Source organism: Silene latifolia, chromosome Y (assembly GCF_048544455.1).
Source record: "Silene latifolia isolate original U9 population chromosome Y, ASM4854445v1, whole genome shotgun sequence".
Lineage (NCBI taxonomy): Eukaryota > Viridiplantae > Streptophyta > Magnoliopsida > Caryophyllales > Caryophyllaceae > Silene > Silene latifolia.
The window spans coordinates 221,944,462-221,968,446 of NC_133538.1; the positions used below are offsets into that span (position 1 = coordinate 221,944,462).

Sequence of the window (23,985 nt, forward strand, 5' to 3'; positions counted from 1 at the left end):
CCTTGTAGGTAGCGGGCTCGTCGCTTTCTAAAAGCAGCACATCGAGTGTTCCATCTTCTTCTATAAGTCCCACATATCGATCGGGATGGCGAATAACTCGGCCTGTTCTTCTAAGAGGAGGAGGGACAACCGCGCTAGACGACGAAGGAACATCTTCTTGTGTTTCTACCTCGGTTTGTGGCTCTTGAATTTCATCAAGTTCAAAATTTCTCCCACTCTGTCTCTTAGAAATAAAATTCCTTTCTAAGAAGACAGCCTCAGAAGACACAAACACTTTGTTTTCTTGAGGTTTATAGAAGTAATAACCTCGGGTGTTAGAATAGCCTACAAAGGTGCATTTTTCAGATCGTGGGGCTAGCTTATTGTCATTTTTGGTTTTGACATAAGCATTACAACCCCAAATTTTCATGTAGGATAGAGTAGGAACTCTTCCTTTCCATATCTCAAATGGAGTTTTCTCGGTGGCTTTGGTGGGACAATTTTTCAAAGATCTTATTGCGGTTTGAATCGCAAATCCCCAAAACGAATTTGGTAACTCGGTTTGACTCATCATGGATCGAACCATATCAAGTAGGGTTCGATTTCTCCTTTCGGCAACACCATTAAGTTATGGTGTTCCGGGTGGAGTAAGTTGTGATATAATACCACAACCTTTCAAGTGTGAATCGAATTCATGGTTAAGATATTTTCCCCCCACGATCGGATCATAGTGTCTTAATTCTTTTGTTCAATTGGTTCTCTACTTCGTTTTGAAATTCCTTGAATTTCTCAAAAGCTTCACTTTTATGCTTCATTAAATAGATATACCCATATCTACTCAAGTCATCGGTCAAGGTTATGAAGTAGTCATAATTTCCACGAGCGGTGATACTCATTGGTCCACACACATCGGTATGTATGAGTCCCAATAGTTCACTTTCTCGTGTCCCTTTACCACTAAAAGGATTTCGAGTCATTTTGCCAAGAAGGCAATATTCGCATGTTCCATATGATTGAAAATCAAATGGTGTAATCACATTAGTCGAAATTAATCTTTTGATGTGATTCTCGTTTATGTGACCTAATCGACAATGCCAAATGAACGATTAATTTGGGTCACTTGATTTGAGTTTCTTTGATTGAATGTTATAGATATCATTAGTCGGATTCGAGGTTTCTAAAATGTAAATGCCATTAATGGAAGAAGCTTGGCCTATAACCAAGTCGTTCCTCGAAATAGTACAACGATTGTTCTTAATGACAAAACAAATTCCGTCCATGTCTAACATAGCGATAGAAATAATGTTTTTAGAGAGTGTAGGCACATAAAAACTAGTATGTAAATACAACTCAAATCCATTAGGCAAAGCTAATACATAAGTTCCTTTGGATTAGGCCGCTACTAGAGCTCCATTTCCAAGGCGTAGATCCACATCTCCTTTGCTAAGCCTCTTCACGTCTCTTAAACCCTATAAATGATTACAAAGGTGAGAACCACAACCGGTATCCAGTACCCATGTCGTAGTGGAAGTATAATTTATATCAATAACATAAATTTCCTTAGGAATTTTACCTTTTGGAACGATGATTCCCTCCCTTATATTTCGCAAATATACGGGACAATTCCTAAGCCAATGTCCCATGCCATAGCAATAATGACACTCATCTTCAACTTGCTTGAAGTTTTTTTTTTTTTTTCCTTTCCCTTCTTCTTGAACCTTTTGCCCTTTGAAGCAAGAACTTGATTGCTTGAGCTCCCACTAGTTTTGGCATCTTTATCTTCCAAGGACAAAGATCCTATAGATTTTATGAGGCGGTCTTCCTGAGACCGGCTCACAAGAGATCTTGTAGTAGTCTGAGGTTTAGAAGAAGTGATGAAGTTTATGTTTCCATCCGAACCAATCCCAAAAGAAATTTCTCTAGTAGTGTCGAAATCATTGTTGAAGCTAACGTCGTCAAAAACATTGTGGCAAGACTCAATAGTTATCGGTGCGGTAGCATTTGATGGATTCATTGAAATGAACTACAAATATGGAGGAAAAAGAAATATTAACATTTGTCTTTTTAAATCATACTTGTAAATAAATTTAACAAGATATGAACATTTATATAGTGACCTCTACCCAACTATTATAAATGATTCCAAGACCCAAATTCATATTAACTTAGGCATCGGTAAAGCCGAAAACAACCCTTATCAATATAACTCGGTAGATTAATGCTTTAATCGATTCTACTTTTAGAACTCTTGGTCGATAAAATTACATTAATATTTATCTTTAGCCCGAAACACATCCAGCAGCCGTCGAGAATACTTTCGTTGAGTTCAACCCAAATTTCGAATAAATGTGTCCATGATCAAAATTTACATCAACTTGGGCATCGGTAAAGCCGAAAACAACCCTCATCTTTATAAATTCGGTGGGTAGACATTTATCACCCACTTCCCCTACGTAACAAGGTTTGTACCCGGGTAAAGCCGAGTGCACTCCCTCACGAAATAGGTTTTCATGGTTTCTACTTTTTGGTAAGGCTAAGTCTCAATTGTTTATTTTTAGCGAGAGTTCATGTCAATTTATCATGTATCAAGTTTTAAGTGAACAAAAGCGGTGAACTACGATAATTGTAATTGACACGGTCGAAATACTTGATTAAAATGATGATGCATGTTTTAGTTATGGCGATTTAGCGATGCATGCGACATATAAATAAAATGCAAAACATAAATTAAATCCTAGTATGGCCTTCCTAAAATAGTAAATCTAATAAACTATTACAAATTCGGAAACCAACTCCATTGGTCCCTTGAACTTCGGTTTTGGCACGCATCTCGAGGTAAGTAAATGGCGTCGTAATGGATCGCCTTCTCGAGTGACACCGTCTTCAAGGTTCTCCGGAATAAATAAATTACATAACAAATTACATAATTTCCTATTATACATTTGTAATTAAAATAAAATAAATCTATTAAATTACAAAACAGTGATACGAGATCACAATAAATTACAACCGAATTGATATTCCCATACATTTCGGGTAATACCAATTAAAAACTAAGGTCATACTAAGTAAAAATTACATAAAATAAAATTACATAAAATAAAATTATGATAATCATAAATAAAATGCAGCATTATAATATGTATGAACATGCCCAGTTTTTATGCTAAATCGCCTTTAAGAAGCCAATATCGTATATTAAACGGTTTTTATGGATTTGCGTGATTCAATCTTTTAAAATCATAATAAATTACATAAAATCACATTTATGTATTAGTTAATTACCCTAACCATCTTAGGACTCAAAATTAGTCTCCACTAACATATTGATAATAATTAACTTATATTACTTAAAATTGTTCATAAATGGACTCAAAAATTACAATAAAATGCTATAAACTTCAAATAAATCACAAAAATTTCAAATAAATTTGAAATTTGAAATTTAAACTCATGAACATTCTGGAAAAATACCATAACACTCATAATGTTCAAAAACTTGGGTAAAAATTTTGAAATTTATCGGGAAAAATAATGTTGCGGTTTATCGGATTTATCAATTATAATCATAAAAACATGAGCAAAATTATATTTATCAACTTTTCAATTTTAGATCTGAAATAGATAATAAAATGCAACATGTGACGTTTTTCATTAGTCATGAAGTATGTTTTAGCAATTATTCACTAATTAAAGTCACTATTTATGCTATTTTTCAACAAAAATACATAAATCATGCATAAAGACTTCATTATAGCCTATTATTTTATACACATCTTTTAAAATTGCATGTGACAACATACTAAATTTCTATGACCAGATTCGAAATATTTATCATATTAACCTATTTTATCATTTAAATTTGATTTTATCATGAAAAATCCATATTTCGAGCATAAAACTCATAAAATTATGAAAATTTACAGGTCGTCTAAAAATAATATATGTGAAAACATATCCAAAAACCACTGGAAAAATCAAAGTTTAGCTAATTTTAGTCCAAAAATGACATTTTTATCATAAAATCACATTTTTAATGCCATTATTATATAAAATGAACAATAAAAATCCATAAATTAACCAAAATATCCTAAATACATTTTAGGATCAGAAACATTAGCATGCATAATTGATTTCTTGATGTATCATAATAAACACATATTTATAAGTTTTATATGTTAATCGTATAACTCGGACAAACTATAACCGATTTGCATGCAAACAATCTAAGGTTCATGATACCGCTTGTTAGAAATCTATATCTTATTACTTTACATATTCATATATGTGATGAATTAATTTAGTCATAAAATTAAATATTGATCTTATGCATACAAACATAAATAAATAAAGAGAAGAAATCGTTTTCCTCACATTAAAATTCGGATCAAAGGGCACAAGTAAGATCTCCTTCTTACTTGTTCTTGAGCTTTCCTTATATGGATGAACAAATATTCAAAGGTAGAATCTCTTCCAAAGATGAATACCCAAGATAACCCCTTAATAGATTAATATTACTTGATCTAGAATAATAATAATCTTACTAAAATTGACCCAAAATATTTATTTTGTACTCTATTATTTCGGTAAATAGAGGAAAGAATTTTGGAGTTCTTATCTCTCTAATTTTATGAGATGTAGAGAGGAAATTTTATTTCTTACTCTAGAAATAATTGTGTGTAGTATGAATGAAAATTAGAGAGTAAAAACTCTCTAAATTGGTCTTAGGAAACCGGTGGGAGAAGGGATTGGGGAGCCAATGCATGGGCTTAATTCTCTAATCAAGAAATAGGCATGCAAGGCTAGGTGTTGGAAGTGTAATCATGTTATTTCCACTCATTTAATTAAACATAATTTAAACACCATACTCCCTCCAATTTTTCGGTCCATATTAGATAAAATGCATTCCATTTTATCTTTGTCAATTTCTCAATTTGTCACATGTCATAAGTCATGTAAAATTGTCATGTATTTTGAACGTATTAAAAATCAACGTATTAATAAAATACGCCATGTACAAAATCGACTTAGTAATTCACAATTACTTGTACCAAAACACTTTACCAATTATAAATTACAACATCTTGTATTTATAATAAATTATTCATTCAGTTCATTTGTTTCCGTAAACAATAATTTCATCTAAGCAATAAAACAATTCGATTACTTAGACCGTGTCTAATTTAATCAAATTACAACGAGACACGTATATATTACTCTCAAAATCGTCCGTCAATTTTAAGTAATTTAATTGACTCGTATCGTTATACAACCAATTAATTATTCAATTAAGAGTGTTACCCTTTAGGTATGACCTAAGGGGATCAACTGATCACCACCGTCGCACGACAGTAATGTCAAAATCTAGTCAGCCAATCATTACCGATGTGTGTGGACCAGTTGACAGTAAAATATTACTTCCCACATGTATTCTTAAAATGAGACTTAAACATGTGATCATCATGATCGACAGTTGTGATCGCATGATTGTCGGAGGACACATATTCCAACAATATCTTACTTCACAGTTTTGGAGGTTGATGTATTCACATAAACTATTTACTTAAAGTACGTTCTTTTATGGTCTATTTGATATTCATTGACTCGGGTAACCGAGATGGTAACACTCTCATGCATTAGGTGGTCGTGGTAAAGCACCTTTGTGTATGGGGGTGTTACAAAGTGGTATAACAACGTTGATTTTGTGACCTGTAACTAATGAATCTATTGAACTTAGAGAGTCAAACTAAAATGAACCCGGGTAGGAGTTCTTAGGAGCTAATGCAAAGACTTGGGAGACGTCCTAAAGTCGCGAACTCGCCCTACAACTTTGAACCGGTCACTATGGAGTGTCATGAGATCGCTATGTATTTAATAACATTTATATGAATATGATGAATGGATCATATGTGATTGGATGGAGGATGTGGTGGAAAATGGTGAAGGTAATTTCTATGATAATGTGATTGCGGTGAAGTATGTTGAATGATGAATTGATTTATTATGTGGCGATAATAGTAACATGTGAATAGGAGATGTTGTGTTGTATACATGTATTTTATTGTTGCCAAAAGTTATAAAGTTAAAGGCATGCGGGTAGTTAGAAACGTCAGCATGACTCGATCGAGTGGAGGTAACTCTATCGAGTAGGGTGGACTTGATCGAGTGGGTATATGACAACGTTGGGCAGTAGCTTCTGTTTTGTGTGACTCGATCGAGTAAGGGGAGTACTCGATCGAGTGGAGGCTACTCGATTGAGTTTGTTTTTGTATCAGGTTCTGGAGTTGGGGAACTCGATCGAGTAAGTGGGCAACTCGATCGAGTGACCTCCGATCGAGTGGGTGTGGTTACTCGATCGAGTAGGTGCTGTGCAGGTCATATATGCTTTGAGCCGTAGGCTATGTGCTTACGGTTATCTGCCCTTTTAATAGCTCAAAGATATGACGGTAAAGAGATCTGCCATGTATGCTAGGACTCAGGAGATGAGTGTTGATGAGATTGCCAAGATGCTTGAGCATCAAGATGCGCTTACCATGGCCCTTAAGAGTTTTGGGAAAGACAAAGATGCCAGGTAGACTTTGCCAAGATGAGCACTACGATATCTCGCTTCAACCCAAAAGAATATATGGGTACTGGTGCGCCAATTTTGCTCGACATTTGGCATAGGGAGATGAAGAATATTTTGGGAGTGTTTCATTGTCCCAAGGATTTTAAGGTGGAACAAGCTGCGTTCTACCTAAGAGATGCTGCGGGGGAATGGTGGGACAAGGTGAGGGAGAGGGCCCTAGATCTTTATCTGAAGCAGGGTAAGTCAGCAATACCTATGGTTGAGTTCAAGAGAGCGATGAGAAGAGAGTTCATTCCGAAGCACGTTCGCAGTAAGTTAAGGGAGGAGTTTGATTCTTTCAAGATGACCTCGGATATGACGATGGCAGAGTACTTTCATAAGTTTAGTGAGAAATCGAGATATGCTGAGGACATGGGGCTGAGTCTGGAGAACTTGGCACTTCGGTTTGAGAAGGGGTTGGCCTATCAGATCATGGAGAAGCTATCGGTTGGATTCCTTACTAATGTTAAGGAACTGTATGAGAGGGCAGGATGAGCTGAGCGGATGGTCGAGATGGCTAAAGAGAACAAAGAGAGGGGTCCAGAAAATAGAAAGGCTGAGAGTAAGGGTGGTGGCCAGTCTAGCTACAAGAGAGGTAATCACAACCAGGCAAGGGCTTATTTATCGGGATCGTGTTTCAACTGTGGTGGTATGGGCCGCAAGAGTCATGAGTGTACTAGTGCCGGGGGAAGAAGTTTTCAGAGACCATCGCAGGGGAGCTTTTCGCAGGGTCCGACCCTGAGCTATGCTCGCAACCGACCGGTTGGGTCATGGTATAATCAAGGAGAACATGGTAACAACAACGGTGGGTCCAACCGCAATAGCGGTAATTCTTATCAGAAACCGGCGGCTAACAACAATTAGGAGTCAGCTGTCAAGCCATCTACTTCAGTTAGTACAGTACAAGAAGGTGGATAGAAGACCAGTGGCCAGTTCTTTACGATGGACAAGAAAGCTGCTGAGGATGATGCACACGTGGCCGGATTTCGGTTTTGTTACTCGTCGTCAAAAGTTACCTAGACCAAAACAATATTTATAACTTCACAAACTACTCTACACTTAGTAAAGAGGTAAGTAAAGGTCGGATCCCAAGGGACAGGTACTGATGTAGGATTTTTGATTGCAAATGGTTGTGTCTAAGTGTGTCACAATTTGGGTTGAGGCAGGAGATCAACTAAACTAATCAATAATGCAAATAGAGTAATGAAAACCATCAGGATGATTAAAATGAGGTGTAAACAATTGATTAAAAGTACTAGGGTGTCATGGGTTCATAGGGGATTCATGGGATTTGATCATACAAACATGTTCTCTACTAGATGCAAGCACTTAATGTTATGATGGGATCGAGTTAGTGTATATCTTACAATCCCTAGGAAGGTTTGGGTCCCGAAGCCGAATCGATTAGATTGTACAATACCTACAAGTCGACTTAATCCTCCCTATCCGACTATATGCATGGTGTAATGAGACTCGAGTTGGTTTATGTCTTACAAGTCTCATTGAAAAGGTAAGTGATGGGTAAAAAATGCAAGGATTCATAGGCTCGCATTTCATCAAACATAACATGTGCATAAGTTGTAATCACAACAAGCAAGCAAATTAATTATGAAAACATATTAGATTAAACATGAATCAATCCTCATATTGGTTTCCCCTAATTCCCCTTTAACCCTAGTTAAGGAAACTACTCACTCATTATCAAGTTTAACATGCTAACAAGGTTGTCAATCATACTAGCAAGGCAAAACATGATGAACAAATGAAGATGATTAACAATAATTAAAAAGGGATTAAGAGAGAATTATACCTATAAAGATGATTCCAAATAATAAAGCAAAGAATAATAGAATTACTTGATGATTGATGGAAGATTGTCAATCCTCCAAATAAACCCAAATAATCTTCTAATTACCTAAAATAAATGATGAACAATAGAGAAATTAAGGAAAGACTAAGAAATTAGATTTGTATTAATGCTAAATTAAGAATTGATTACAAGATTAAGAGAGTATTGAGACTTGATTAAGATAATATTAAGATCCTACTAAGTTGACATGCTAATCTAGGTAGTACAATGGGGTATTTATACTAGAGATTAGGTAAAAGGATTAGGGTTACTAAGGGCTTAAATGACTATTAAGACCCTTAAGAAAAGTTGAGGAAATGCTCCTCTCCAAGGAGATGCTCATCTCCGTTTTAGTAGTCTTCAGGAAATCTGCGCGTGCCGAGCGTCTAGACAGTAAGTACAGTGGGTTCTGCAAGGGAATCAGAGTGGGTCAGGGGAGAGACACTCGGATCTGTTGGCCTCAAGACGAGCGTCTTGGCATCGGGACGCTCGGATTGGTGGGCATGGAGACGCTCGTCCTGGGCAGGGAGACGCTCGGATCGGGGGTCAGCACTTTTCTTTTCTTCTGTCCTCAACAATCCTCGGGGATCTTGTTGGGGATGCAAGGATCCTTTCATCATTGCCCAATCTACTTTATTATCTACATAGGCCTTCTAGTATCGTATTCCCTTTGATGCTTGGTCATTGAATTTGATCAATTTAGCTCCGTTTTGCCATGAAAATGCAAGGTTTGTACTCCTTTCGTACCAAGGGAACAAAACCTCAAAGAATATGTAAAACGGGAAACTAAAGATAGTAAATGACCCAATTATGGACTAAAAAGCACATGAACGAGGCTAATTCGGGGACTAAATATGCTTAAATATAAGTCACATCTAATATCCCCAAACCGAACCTTTGCTCGTCCCGAGTAAAGAGGTGACAAAAACTAGGACCTTTATTCAAACTATCCTACTAATATAGCCGATGTGAGATAATTAGCGGGTCTCACTCCGCCCCTTCAACTCACAATAAGACAATCATAAGGTAGGATGCCTTCTTGCAAGGCAAGGTGGGGCTTGCCAAAATGACGACACATCCAAGCATTAAAGCACACAAAACAAGTAAATGGATGCATCTACAAAAAGGAATAGCCACTTTCCTCAACTAAGTGGCGGAAATTATCTACAAGGGAAACAATCTAAGGGTACACATTCCATCATAGATACGGTTTCTTCAAACTACTAAGCCTAGAAGGATACCAATAAATCACCACCAAATTGTGTCAAGCTAGGGTACCTTTGTCCTCAATTGTTAAATGCTTTCATCAAGGGTAGACTTCTTATGGTGTTATAAACACTGGAGGATCGCGGAATTCCCCTTCTTGCCTAGACAAGAATAAGGGTCGTGCCCTCTCTACCATGCACAAAAGTGGATACGATGGAAAAGGGATCAATAGAACTTGAGTTTAATATGCGTGTTTGCTTTGTTGTTGTTTTTCCCCCCCAATTTCTTGTGGAATTTGACATTTGAGAACACTTTTCTTTTTGCCATTTCTTTTGATGTTTGGCATTTTCAACACTTGACAATTTCAACTTTTTCTTTCATTTCTTTTGAACATTTTTAAAGTCACCCCATTTGTTGCGAGGGTGCTTTTATTTGAAGCATAGGAGTTTTTATTTTTGTTACTCCTCTTTTTTTTTGATACAATTGCAAACTTTTTCTTTTCTTTTCATTTCTTGAACTCAAATTTTTGAACAATTTTTGTGCCCATTCCCTTTGATGACAAAATGTGGTAGAACATGGATGATGGTTGCATGGTTTCAAGGGTCACCTTGGAATGAACGGTAGCCAAGGAGTTATCACACCACAAGGTACTCTTGACTAGGCCTTAATCCATGGGTCAAAGGATACTAGCATGACACATCCTAGGGTATTTTACAAGTATTCTAACAAGTAAAGTTTTAAGAAGAAAAAGTATCTACAACGGCTTTATATACACTTCTCAAGTTTCCCAAATAGACGATTTCACAAAATTTTTCCTAACATGCAACTATATGCCATGATGCAACTAACATATATACATCCTAATGCGTATGATTCTACCAACTAGTATGCCAAATAATCTAAATGCAATCCTATAATCATATTGTTTTTACCGCATCAATTAAAATAAAGCCACATAGTCATTAACATAAAGAGGAAAAAGGAGATTGGAAAGATCATACCATGCGGTCTTCAATATCCTCATGTCTCGGATGTGGCGTAGTCGATCAATGTGAAAAAGGATGAAAAAATACAATATATACAAGACTACACTATAAAGGAAAAGAACATGTTTTTGGGTTTTTGAAGTTTTTCAAATTTTTATGGTTTTTATGATTTATGAAATAAAAAGACATGTTTTGTATTTTTCAAAAAATTTCAAAATTTTTCAATTTTTATCATTTTTGTTTTTATAAGTCATGTTAGAATTTCCCATCCCCACACTAATATGGGCATTGTCCTCAATAGCCAATACGATAGGAAATTATGCAATTTATATGAAAATGCATGACTTCAAAGCTAAATGCAAACTATATGACATATAAACAAGAGTGAATGCAAACAAAGCTATGCTATATGATGCATGATTTTTTTGTTTTGGTTGGAGAGCATAATTTAGATTAGCTCTCAATGCATATGCATAAACTTCCCTAAACCAAAATAGACATTATTTCTAATGTCAAAAATTGGGGGAGTTCATGCATAAAGATGTTATGCATGAAACTACAATTGTCATTTTGGATTTTGAATGTGGGAACAATAAAAGAAACACCTTAATGAGACCGAGGAGAACCAACCGAGGAGAACCTACCAAATGGTACTCCCACACCACAACATTTGACCGGTAATTTCATTCCAAAATCCGCATTTATCCAAATAGTCAAAAGAAGCCAATTTGTGGCGATGCCTAGTGAAGACCATCATTCTCACATGGAGGCTTTTTGTGACTATTGTGATGCGATTTCTCAAACCGGAGTGACTCAAGACCAAATTCGATGGGTCTTATTTCCTTTTTCTTTGATTGGTACTGCGAAGCAATGGTTAAAGAGCCTTGATAAGGCTACTCTTGGTATTGACTCTTGGAAGAAATTGGCACTTGCTTTCTACAAGAAGTTCTACCCTCCGAAAAAGACTAACATGCTAAGAGCCCAAATCACGGAATTCAAACAAAGGGACGAGGAATCTTTGTATGAAGCTTAGGAGCGATTCAAAGGAACTTGTCGCTCATGTCCTCGTCACGGACTTAGCGAGTGGTTCTTGGTACAACAATTTTGGAATGGTCTTTATGAAGACTCCCGAAACATTCTCAACATGGGATCAAATGGTATGTTCACCGAAGTTGACGATAATCAAACATGGAACAATATTGAAATGGCGATCCATAACTCACAATATAGTAGACCTCGGAAGGCTACTAGAGGAGGAAAGCGTGAAGTAGACTCTATTACTCAATTGGATGCTCAACTTAGTGCTCATGTTGATACCATCAACTTGAAGTTTGAGAAGGCTATGGCTAAACTTGAAGAAGCCTCCAAATCACCTAAGCAACATGTTAATGCCATGGTGGCATCTTCATCAATTCCAAGTGGAATATGTAAGAGTTGTGGAACTTTGGGACATAACCAAAGTGAATGTAGGGGAACAAGTGAACAAGTGAATGATTTCCAAGCATACAAGAGTGGTACCCCTTATTCCAATTATTACAATGAAAACACCAAATTCCATCCCAACCTCTCATACAAGAGCCAAAATGTTCAAAACCCTCAAACAACTTACACCTCACCTCCAATGAGAAACCAAAATCAAAAACCCTTTTACAACCAAAACCAAGGTTACCAAAATCAAACTTCATACAATCAAACAAATGACCAAGGGTTTGATGTTCAAAGAGCGGTCCTCCAAATACAAAAGAACCAACAAGAGTTTTTCACTCAAATGCAAAAGGATAGCCAAGCAAAAGATATCACCATTAACAACATACTAGCTCACACAAAGATGTTGGAGACCCAAATGTCTCAATTAGCATCTTCAAGTTCACAAAGACAAAAGGGGCAATTACTGTTAGAAAACTAGATCTATATACTCAACATATTCATATATGTTATATTTTAATTTAGTCATAAAATTAAATGGTGATCTTATGCATGCAAACTACAAAATAAATAGAGAAGAAATCATCATCTCACATTGATATTTCGGTTTATATGGGCACAAGAGAGTTCTCCTACTCTCTTGTTCTTGAGCTTTCCTTAGTGGATGAACAAGGATTCAAGAATAGAGTCCCTCCCAAAAGTATTATACCCAAGATAACAACTTAATAAAATTAATATTATTATTACTAGAATAATACTAATTTTGTATTAAAATTGACCCAAAAATATTATTGGACTCTCTAATATTTCGGTTTTAGAGAGAGGGAAGAGAAGGAAGAATTTTTATCTTTCTAAAACTCTAATTTTAGATGATGAATGAATGAATATTCACTAATGTATTTTGTAGTGTATATTAGGTAAATCAAGAAGAAAATGTAATACTATGGATTTTATAGGCCGGTACTCGACCGAGTATGGCCTACTCGGTCGAGTAAAGTGTGTTGGTATTCTGTTTGGCTTTTGCCTAGGAATACTCGGCCGAGTATGAGTAATACTCGACCGAGTAGAGGGTACTCGGCCGAGTATACTCGACACTCGACCGAGTATCCGGTCTGACGGGTAATATTTCAGCGGTTTCATTTGGAGATGATTAGGGTTATATTAAAACGTAAATCAGTTTCTAATTACACTGTTCTACAGCATATCACTCAACGACGCTCTAATATTCTCCAAATCTCCCCATATGGTGTGGATCGTTCGTGAGTCTAGTTCATCTTTCCTTGTGTCGATTGTGTCGGTAAGCCTCTATTTTCGTAAGTTTCATTAATTGGTCTTTTAGGGTTTTGCCCTAATTGGTGATTTGGGGGAAAGGGATTTTGTGCGATGTGGTAATTGGAATTATATGTGATTATTGTATGTAGGTGACGGTGTCATAAGGAACTGCTATTGATTGCTTATGTGTGCTTGGATCGCGAAAAGGTAGGGTTTCCCTACTCAGTTACTGTTAATTGATTTAAGACTGTGCTTGTGTTGTAATTGTTGTTATCTGCTGATCATCGGAGTATGGGTGTTGTGATGACGGTGGTGATGTGGTTGTGTTGTGACGGTTGTGGTGTTGTGACAGCTGTGATGCTGTGGTGTTATGTGATTGTGGTGGAGTCACTTGCGGGAGTGGCTTCACACCCTAGTTCGCCCTCCGTGGAACCCGTCACGGGAGGGGATGTGCACATTAAGGGACAGGGATTGTTAGTCGCTCGTTGATGAGCTGGACTTGGTGGGGATGGGCTGCGGTCACCCACTGGCGGAGTGGATTACCTGTTGCGATGGGTAATCTAGCAGGGCTACACACTTCGGTGTGTAGTCGGTTACTATGGAGGATGATTAGTCGGTTACATTGTTTGTTTGTCTTACATTGATTGAATGGTACTGACCCCGTTGTTGTTGTTGTTTTGTAAAACCCGCGGTGATCCGTTCGGGGATGGTGAACAGACTTGACAGGTATTGCATTTGGTGAGCTTGGGCGGTCATGGGGAAGTCGTCATCACCAGTTGTAGTATCACAGTCACGAGTCTTAGCTATGATTTTGTAGTTGTCCTCAGTTGTATTCACTTTATTGGTTTTAGTTTGGATTTGGATTGTTGTAAACATTAATATTTTACAGTACTTCTAATAAATGTGTTTAGGACGGACGCTTTTGATATATACTAACCTCGGGCAACCGAGATGGTAACAGCCTTTCATGCTTGGGTAATCCTGGTAAGGTACCTTGGTATGAGGGGGTGTTACAAAGTAGTTTCAGAGCCGAAGATTCTGGCACCTAAAACTAATGAACCCAATGAACTTAGGGAGTCTAAATAAAATGAACCCGGGGAGAGTTGTTTGGAGCTACCGCAAAGACTTGGGAGACGTCCCGAAGTAGCACTATGGCCCTCACAATCTCAAGCCGGTCACCAGGGGGAATTTGTTGTGATTCTTTTCGATGCGTGTGTGTGGTATGTGGACCTTGAATGGTTGAGTCATGTGAAAGGAAGTGAGATGTGTGGAAACATGTGTAAGACATGGTGAAATTTGTTGAAACGGATTTGGTATGAAATATGTTAGCATGTTATGTGTTGGAGCATGGTAAAATATGAAAGATGAATTGTGAATTCGTATCTGATTAATATTGAGCATGAAGAATGTGATCATGTTACCTGTTTAATACAATATTGAGCATGAAGTATGGTAGTGGTACATGTGCATATGAACATGATAATGATAATGCTTGATTGTTGGTAGTAGCATATGGTTACGGGCATGTGTCTATATACATGAATGTCGTGTCTAATTTTCATGTGGGTATGATAAAAGTTCACCCATGTACTGGTTTTAGAAGTGTTGAGTTGCTAATGGTTGCTTTATGTATGTTCAAGTTGTTTTGGCTTAGAAAACTTGATTTGTATAAAGACCGATTACGGAAGGGTTATCTTAAAACTGTCATAAGTCGAGTTATGGAAATGATATTGCTGTGATTCCAAGTTGAGGTGATAACTTGTTCTCTTACAATTCTAATGATAGGTCACACGCCCAAAATGACCAAGTAACGAGTGAGATATGACTGTTTTACGAAAACTGGACGGTGCTGAGAACTGCGCCGATACTCGACCGAGTAGTCCCTACTCGGCCGAGTATCTTTTATACTCGATCGAGTATTCCCAATACTCGACCGAGTAATCCTTCTGCGACAATTGAGTTTGCTTCTGGAGTCGAAAACTCAACCGAGTAATATAGTTACTCGACCGAGTACCTTGTACTCGACCTAGTATGTTATGTACTCGACCGAGTACCTCCATGGGCGGCCACTTTGAGTCGGTGGCTATGTTTTTACATTGTTTTGAGTCGTAGGGTATATACACATGTATGTTTTGATTCTGAAGCGTTCTTTTATATATGTGACGGTCTTGATACGTAAGTTACCAAATGCTATGATAGGGAGAATGCCGGCTTATGAGGGACATGTGTTGGATAAGGAAGACATGTGAGAGATAGTGGAAAAAGAAAAAGGAAGAATGTGGGCTAATTGAGGCAAAGAGCATGTTTTGTGAGATATGGTGAGTGATATAGTCGTGTGTTGAGTAATATAAAAGTGAGTATATATGAGCAAGGGTGATGTGGGTGTAAAGAAACGTGAGAAAGAAAAGATTGAGATGAGGGATATGAATAGTGATATAGTGGTATGTGTAAGGATTTATGGAGGGAGACGGTTAGGATTGTGTTGGTCAAGGATATATGTGGGAAAAGGCCGTTATAGAGGGATGAAAACAAATGGTGTGTAGTGAGAGCGAGTTATGCCGCGATGGGTAGATAGTGGTCGAATTTGGGAATTGGTGTTTTCATGAAGTGAAACTAACGTGTGATTTATGGTAAGAAGGAGTTAGATGATATCGATATGAAATAATGAGATGTGAGTTTTGGAGCAATGAGAAGGTAACCGGAGCATTAAAGAGTTAGGTAAGAGATAATAAGGAGTTGAGTGGTTAATTGCTTTTGTCGAGTGTAAAAAGAAAAGAATGAGGGGAGTAAAACTAAGAAAATGTTCACCGGAGTTATGTGATATAAAGTAAGGAATCGTCGAGATTTATGATACTATCATGAGGATTTGAGTTAATGGTTATATAGGAGTTTCAGAACAACATGATTAGTCAGGAGTTTCGAGGAATGAAGTAAAGTAAAAGTTGGGTAGAGAATTTGCACGATATGAAATCTTGGTGATGAGTCGGGTAATAATACAATTAAGAATAGTATTGGGAAGAACGTTGAGGTAATTTTGTTGATGGATTTGATGTTCGTTATTAGGGATGTTAACCAAAGTTAGGAAAGAAATCGTAATGTTTAGAGATGAGTGTAAGAGGTTGATGTCCGGACAATGGTAGTGTTATCGTTTGTGACTAGTGGTTAAGGGTGATGGTATATTAGAAAGGTAGCAATTCTAAAGAGGTTGATCTTGTAGAGACCAGGTTGATATGTATGGTTGTGAGATAGCATAAGATGTTGTTATATGAGGCAGTTGTTAGTAATTGAGTATTAATGGTATGGTTACTTTTGGCAGGGGGTGATGGATATGCGAATGGGAGAATGTGTTATGAGGGGTATACGAGTTAAACTCAAGCGAGAGGTAACCTTTATCGGGGGGTAACTTACGTGATCAGGATTGACTAGTTGGATGTGATTACGGGTCTATGATATGTGTAAATGTTTTGTGAGGTTATGACCTCACAAGAAGTGGTAGGGTGTGATAATTATAAAGTTGCTATATGAATGTTTTGTAATTTATGTTAGGTACGATATACTAATGGAATGAGGTTCAAAAGGTAATAATTTGATTGATCTGCCATGGATAGTTAAAATTGTATGTGTATTGATGATACATGTTTATTCCGTGAAATGGTAAGGATGATGTTCATGAGATTCTTGTCAGTTTATTCAGTATAATATGTTGTGTTATAATCTAGTAAAACGGTTTTGAATGAGTTTTCTTGTTCGAAATGTCATACGGAGTCAGTGTTTATGGGAATTATATGTGATTGTGATGTTATCGATGTGGTTGTTGTGCCTCGAGTGGTGATCCGAGCATGGTACTTCATGTTGTGATGCGGGCATTTTTGTACTGCGGTGCGGCTGTTGGTGGCGGTGTTGCGATGCCGTCACCGGTTGTGGTGGAGTAGGCGGGATGATTTTGATTCGAGTTTCGACAGTACATACCAGTTATACATAGATTGTTGTTTTGTTTGATGTTGCTCCCTGCGAGTTTCAGTTTGTGCAGATAGACAGTTGTCTTGTTTATTGATGTTTTCTTTACCAGGTTAAGTTTGGGAATGAGGGTAGAGTATGATATGAATTAGAGTTGTATATGTTTTCGTTGTTGTCATGGTGTAGTGATATTCTGTTGATGGGACACGGTTGTGAGAGGTTGTTACAGTAATTTTGATCTTGTTCTTGATAAGGCTTTAGTAGACATAGTAATGGCAAGTGATTCGTAAAACATGTGTGATAATGACCTTAAAGATCAGGTGGTTCATAATCCTTTGTTGAGACAGTGAGTGTAGGGTGTTGAGGAATTAGTGTCATGTTAAGTTATGTATGGGTTTTGCGTTAATAAAAGAAAGAACTTGAGGATCTAGTGTGAGTGTTCGTAACGAGTGTGGATCGTGAGTTATGCTTTTGGGAGATAGGTGCTTTACATAGAGAGGTATGTTGTTTTGCAGTAATAAAGGAGAGTTACTATGGTGATTTTGCTACGAGTTTTATGGTATGGGTTAGGTGGTGCGCCGAATGAGTTGAGGTATGAGAAATGTTTAAGTAAGAGAGCCTTGGATATATACATGACGACTGTTTAGATTATAGGTGGTTATGTTTGACATGCGGTGGTGATGAGGATAATGAGACGATATAGCTAGGATTTAGTATTAGTGAGTTACGAGGACGTAACATTTATCTTAAGAGGAGTAGGATGCGATAAAACAGATTTTGATGGTTGTGCATATGGTAGTATAATTGGAAGTAGAGTGTTGGTGTAGCATAAATGACGGATATTTGTTTTGATTGATTTTTTTAAAGGTCATGACCGTGCTTGTAGTAGTTCGATGTTTAGGAATGGGAGAATATTTCAATAGTGTTGACAGTTGGATGATGATGTTATGAGTGTGAGTAAACTTCGAGGACGAAGTTCCTTTTAAGGGTGGTAGAATGTAACATTCCGTTTCGATGGTTGATCTTGTTTTGTGGATTGTCTTGGTATTGAGTTGCTAGTGAGTGTTATGGAAGTGAGACAAGGTTAGGAACGTTATATTGTGGTTATTCGATAATATTATGGAGTCAATATCGAGAGGATATGTTAACTAGTAAGCGTGGTTGGTGGAGTTAATGTTAGGTGTCCATGTTTTATAGGTTGGGTTGGAACTTCGGGGATGAAGTTCTTTTAAGGGGGAAGACGTAATACTACGGATTTTATAGGCGGTACTAACCGAGTATGGCCTACTCGGTCGATTAAAGTGTGTTGGTATTCTGTTTGGCTTCTGCCTAGGAATACTCGGCCGAGTATGAGTAATACTCGACCGAGTAGAGGGTACTCGGCCGAGTATACTCGACACTCGACCGAGTATTCGGTCTGACGGGTACTATTTCGGCGGTTTGATTTGGAGATGATTAGGGTTATATTAAAACGTAAATCAGTTTCTAATTACACTGTTCTACAGCATATCACTCAACGACGCTCTAATCTTCTCCAAATCTCCCCCTAAGGTGTGGATCGTTCGTGAGTCTAGTTCATCTTTCCTTATGTCGATTGTGTCGGTAAGCCTCTATTTTCGTAAGTTTCATTAATTGGTCTTTTAGGGTTTTGCCCTAATTGGTGATTTGGGGGAAAGGGATTTTGTGCGATGTGGTAATTGGAATTATATGTGATTATTGTATGTAGGTGACGGTGTCATAAGGAACTGCTATTGATTGCTTATGTGTGCTTGGATCGCGAAAAGGTAGGGTTTCCCTACTCAGTTACTATTAATTGATTTAAGACTGTGCTTGTGTTGTAATTGTTGTTATCTGCTGATCATCGGAGTATGGGTGTTGTGATGACGGTGGTGATGTGGTTGTGTTGTGACGGTTGTGGTGTTGTGATAGCTGTGATGCTGTGGTGTTGTGTGATTGTGGTGGAGTCACTTGTGGGAGTGGCTTCACACCCTAGTTCGCCCTCCGTGGAACCCGTCACGGGAGGGGATGTGCACATTAAGGGACAGGGATTGTTAGTCGCTCGTTGATGAGCTGGACTTGGTGGGGATGGGCTGCGGTCACCCACTGGCGGAGTGGATTACATTGTTGCGATGGGTAATGGCGGGCTACACACTTCGGTGTGTAGTCGGTTACTATGGAGGATGATCAGTCGGTTACATTATTTGTTTGTCTTACATTGATTGAATGGTACTGACCCCGTTGTTGTTGTTGTTTTGTAAAACCTGCGGTGATCCGTTCAGGGATGGTGAGCAGACTTGACAGGTATTGCATTTGGTGAGCTTGGGCGGTCATGGGGAAGTCGTCATCACAAGTTGTAGTATCACAATCACGAGTCTTAGCTATGATTTTGTAGTTGTCCTCAGTTGTATTCACTTTATTGGTTTTGGTTTTGGTTTGGATTTGGATTGTTGTAAACATTAATACTTTACAGTACTTCTAATAAATGTGTTTAGGACGGACGCTTTTGATATATACTAACCTCGGGCAACCGAGATGGTAACAACCTTTCATGCTAGGGTAATCCTGGTAAGGTACCTTGGTATGAGGGGGTGTTACAGAAAAACCAAGGTGTTTTTCTTCTCAAAAACCGGGTGGAAGAGGGGAGAAGAGGGAGCCAATGCATGCACAAGTTGTTCTTCACAATGATCACTAGGTTTGCATGGCTAGTATATTAGGGAAATCATTATGCTTACCACTCACACAATAAACATAATATTACCTTAATCCTCCCATTATTTTCGGCTAACGTAGATAAAATGGACTCCATTTTATCTTTGTCAATTTGTCAATTTGTCATATGTCACATGTCATATGTCACATTAAATTGTTATGTATTTTTAACATATTAAAAATCAACGTATTAACAAAAATACGTCATATACAAAAATCGACTTAGTAATTCATAATTACTTGTACCAAAATATTTTACCAACTATAAATCACAATATCTTGTATTTATAATAATTTATTCATTCAAATGCAATTGTTTCCTTAAACAATAATTTCATCTAAGTAATGAAACAATTCGATTACTTAGACCGTATCTTATTTAATCAAATTTCAATAAGACACGTAAATTTTAAGTTATTTAATTGACCCATATCGTCATACGATCAATAAAATGATCAATTAAGTGTGTTACCCTTTAGGTATGACCTAAGGGGATCAATTGGTCACCACCGTCTCACGACAGTAATGTCAAACTCTAGTCAGCCAATCATTACGATATGTGTGGACCAGTTGACAGTAAAATATTACTTCCCAATTGTATTCTTTATAATGAGACTTAAACATGTGATCATCATGATCAACAGTTGTGATCGCATTATTGTCGGAAGACACATATTCCAACAATCTCCCACTTGTCCTCGACAAGTGTGCGTCACCAATTCTCTTATCCTATTACTATCTTCCACTCAATGCAAGGTGTCTTTCAGGTCGTACTTGCAAGTGATCATATCGAGAGTGGTTTCCTCGATCTGGAGAATAACTGATTGACCGGATTTATCCACCATGGATACATTCCGAGTGTGGCCACGCATTTCCAGTTCATTACTCCTCGAGTGGCCCTGAGATGTTGTTATAACCCTGACTAGGGGTGGACAATTCCTATCGCACTCATTCCCTTCGACTAGCCACAACCATCATAACCCAAAATATGCCCATTTGACCCCATTTACGAAGGTCGTAGTAACACAAATCAAAGTTAATCTGAAACTGTGCCATCTTAGGCAAATAGTCTTTAGTCAAAAGAATCGACTCATTAGAATACTATAGTAGCTCTCGCCACGATCAAGCTATATAAATTTGCCAGAACTCTATAAGCGGTCATAAGGCCCGAGAAAGTGTTCCTAACAGTCTGCCTATGTGATCAACTAGTCATCTCACATGACTCTATGGCATATGAACTTGCCATCAATCGCATCACACTCTAATCACTTCGAGACGTCACCTCATGTAAGTAACTATGGGCAAATACAATGTTAATCCGTGTTCACTTTAACGGGGTTCAATTGTCTCTACAACCCGTTTGGATATAACAAAGTATAAGGTGAGTTAATAATAACTCAAACGACAAATGTCGACATCACACTCGGGTAGTCAATACCATATTACAACCTTGTGATGCATATCGTAAGTGTGTAAACACTTGTTTGATTGCAATAGAAGTTTAACATACCATGTGTCCATGTGTTCAAACTTCTTATAATCGCATTTTCCTTTACGTTCATGTTATCTTGTAACACCCCATGTTAATTGAAGAGGTCCATTGATAGGCTTAAATGACTAGTGCTTAAAGGGATTGAAAGTACTACTCATATCAACAAAGTGCACTTTCTTTTCTGGTTATCCATGCAAAAGAACTCCAAAGTTAAGCGTGCTTGACTCGGAGTAGTCTTAGGATGGGTGACCTTCTGGGAAGGTTCCCGGGATACGCATGAGTGAGGACAAAATGCGTTGGAAAGGACCCGTGTTGATCTGTGGGCCATGTACACAGCCTGGTGAGCTATCATAAGTAACCGCTCCCGACCCGGTTTGGGCCGGGGTGTTACATATCTTCTCATAAAATGAACCTTACCAAGTACACATCTAGGTTCCTAACCTTGGTTTCGGATCTTTATCTTGAAAGAACTTTCTTGTCGATTATCACATAACAAACAAATTTGTGGTGAATGATATAACTTGTACTGTTCAAGTACTCCACCCACACACAATGAACTAGGTATATGTTTTTTGTAGAATCTTGCAATAGTTGTCAAGATGATTAGCCTAGCACTTCTCACAAGTCCTAGCATTATAGGAAAAATTAGTTTTGAGTAACTTCTTATTCAACTAAGTATTATTCCAAAAATTTTGTTTCTCCTTTTAGCTGAAAAGCTTAGGATTTTCATAAATCCTTACGTGTTGGTTAAATTTTAATATGTGCAATCTCTTGACACATAACAGAGTATTCTGTCAAACACCGAAATCGCTCATCGGATTCTCCTCGAGAATTCATGACGTTTCTTCTATGGATTCCCAATGATCCATCATGCTCTTATGCATATGATTTATTTTGGACATGTGCATGATTATTCTAATGGCGGAAACATTAGTAACTTCTAATCATGTCATCAACTATTCTTAGGTTCAAGGAACGACCATGACTGCTAATGGCAATTCCATTTTCATTTACATTAATAACCTATGTTTTTCGTTGATTCTATGTGTATGTCTCAATACCTATCCAACATCTCATGATTTAGTTGGATTCATCATAGTCCATTTTCATCCAGAATTGAAAACTCAAATCTTCCTTTGTGAAGGAAGGTATTGGCTCGTCATTCTTTAATGAGTGATGAGTTACAAATTTTTATAAGATGATTGCTCCCACTAAATTCCATGTCTTCACATGATAATTTCCAACTCCCACTTAATTCCACATGATTCGCAATTGACTACTCAATTGAGATGTTTCAAAAATTGAAATTTATTGCTTTGTTAAGTTATTGAGATAAAACCATATATGTTCCCATCATATCCTTTCAAAATACCTATTTTGAAAAGGTCTCATCTTAACCTTTCTAATTCATTCATATCATAATGATGCATAGCAATGTCATTATTTAAATATAAATAATATCTAATACACGTCCTTTCAAAATACCCTTTTCGGAAGGAGGTTTAACCAATTCACTTTCATAATGTGGTTAAGTAATGACTTTTGCGTGGTTAATATAACTTAGCAATTGACAATATTGGTATATCAATCCTTGCAACCTCTAGTAATAAATCTCGTTTAGTTTCTAGGATGTTACTTGATTCATTTAGGCTCTTAAATAAATATCAATATTGAAACTATTGGTCAAAATTTATCATAAACTAGTCAAAACTCTTGTTAAGACTTTATATTAGTCATTCTTGTTCCAAAACTTTCTTTTGGTCTCCTCGTGTAGTTATCTTGAGAACATATTCTTTTGATTACTTCACTTGGTCTCTTTTGTCATGTAGATCTATTCGAGACCATAGATCTCATCTATTCGTGTATACTATATAAATAGATATACCTTTATTCAAATCATTCTTCCTTGTGTAGATCTCATTTACACAAGTACACAAATTTATCTTGGTGTTCTTTGTGTCCTCATTTTTCTCCCACTCTATGTTTAGAATTAATACACTAGAGATTCAAAGATAGTATATGAGACACAAATAGTGATTTTTGAAGTAGAAGGAGAACTATCTCATAGGTAGACTAATAGTTTTAGATTTGTAAGTGTACTTGGTGATTGACATTCCTTTAAGAGAGTTCATTAACTCAATATCACTTTATAAATGATCATACACAAGCCTTAAGCATGTGGGCATATAATGAATCGCATCATTATAGTTGTCTATTAGATCACTTTAAGTGAATAATCATATGTTTCTATGAGCAAGCATGTAAAGACGAACTTTAGAACAAGGATAAAAAGATAAAACGGGTGACTTGGGTTGCAAACCAAGCCACCATTATCCAAAATACAACCAATTATCCAAAATACATTCCCATGTCGAACACGGAAATTAAAAGGTTCTAAAATCCAAAACATAACTAAAATAAGACAATAAAAAGCGAAGCTCCATGAAAGCTATTCCTAGCTTCTTGATGGTATCTCAAGCTTGCTTTTCTTTTACCTTGTCTT

General features: G+C 37.2%; 1 non-coding gene across 1 annotated transcript; it reads right to left on the minus strand.

The window, feature by feature from the left end:
* Positions 1 to 11,597: 11,597 nt before the first annotated feature.
* On the minus strand, positions 11,598 to 11,704 carry LOC141635697 (small nucleolar RNA R71). Its single transcript, XR_012540365.1, has one exon. It is a non-coding gene; the product is annotated as a small nucleolar RNA R71 (small nucleolar RNA).
* Between the last annotated feature and the right edge of the window lie 12,281 nt (positions 11,705 to 23,985).